Here is a 1,408-nt window from a genome sequence, read left to right as displayed (position 1 = left end):
TGAAAATGCTGGGTACTCTGACCGCAGTTAGCAAGGTCCTGGATGAACTGCCCACCCGGGACCCTGAACCCCAGCCTCACTCATGGGACCCTACATCCACCTACCTTTCTTTGAAGCTCTGAGGCAGCCCGCAAGGTCAGGTACCACCACAGCGCTAGAGGGCCAGCCCAGGCAACCAGCTGTCCCTGTCCCTCCTCATCCTGGGCTGAGCTACCTCACGCCTCCATCCTTGCCAGCATGCCACCTGCCCTACCTGCCACAATGCCTGACTGCAATGTTCCCCAAGATTCCCATCACATCTCCATGGCCCCCCTCAAGGTCCCCTACTCTCCTGTCAGTTCAGGCCTTTAATGCCATGGGGCGCTTGCTCAGGCCCCTGGCCTAAAGTGCCATTCCTTCCTCCCATGTCCCTCCTTGTGTGATAGAAATTTTAAAAAATTTAAAAATAGACTAAGTAGTCTGACGCTATATTAGGGCAAAATAAGATCATGCAGCCCACCATATAGCTCCTCTGTTAGACTCAGGCAGCCTTGACTGACTACAGCAGAGATGACTGACCCAGCTCAGTTTGACCACACCCAGCTGCACAGACTTTCTAGCCCTCAAACATACCTTGTTTGCTAACTTGTTTCAAGGACTTTCTGCCTAGCAAGGAGAGATGACAGACACTACACAATAGAAATTCACCATGCTTTTAGCTATTATATCTCCCACTTGCAAACCTATATAAACTAAGCCCAAAGTTGACTCTGGGCTGATGCTTTGGAAGTGATCTCCCCATCAATCCATCAGTGAGTTAAGTTGGTTGCCTTCCAACTCCTTGGTGCAGAGTGTTCTGTATTAAGTTCAGTACTGGTTCCACAACACGACCCTTGACCTGGGTGCTTGCTTCCCAAATCCTTTCACACAGGTGCACTGCTAGAATCCTCTGCTTCTGGTGCCAAGATCCTGTCTCATCCAGCCTACAGGGAGCCCGTTCCAGACAGTGCTCTAACAGGAGCTCCATTCCTTACTGGCAACTTGTTTTGTCCCAAAGTCCCCCAGTGGCAAGGGGACAGAGAGAGCATTACACACACTTAGATCACAAGAAGTGGACAAAGCTGGTTTTCCCCAAACACCGATGGTCGCTGTGGTGGACTGACAACTGGTGGTCAACGTGTAACACCCAGCTGAACCGAGTCAGTGTGGTGCTGGCTGTGGAGGGCCCACCTGGAGATTGTTGCCAACAACACAAAAAGGAGAACTGGAGAGGAAGAAGTGATTTGTTGGTTCTCCTGGATTTCTGTTTGGATCTCTTTCATTGATTCAGTTTTTTTCTTATGTTGGGCACTCATGGTTTCCATCATTTTCCTGAGCTCCTCTATTTGTTTATCTGTGTCTGCTTTAATGTGTTTCATTTTGATTGTCA

Source organism: Chinchilla lanigera, unplaced genomic scaffold (assembly GCF_000276665.1).
Source record: "Chinchilla lanigera isolate Chin_1 unplaced genomic scaffold, ChiLan1.0 scaffold00059, whole genome shotgun sequence".
In the NCBI taxonomy this organism is placed as follows: Eukaryota; Metazoa; Chordata; class Mammalia; order Rodentia; family Chinchillidae; genus Chinchilla; species Chinchilla lanigera.
Note: the sequence above shows the minus strand (reverse complement) of the source record.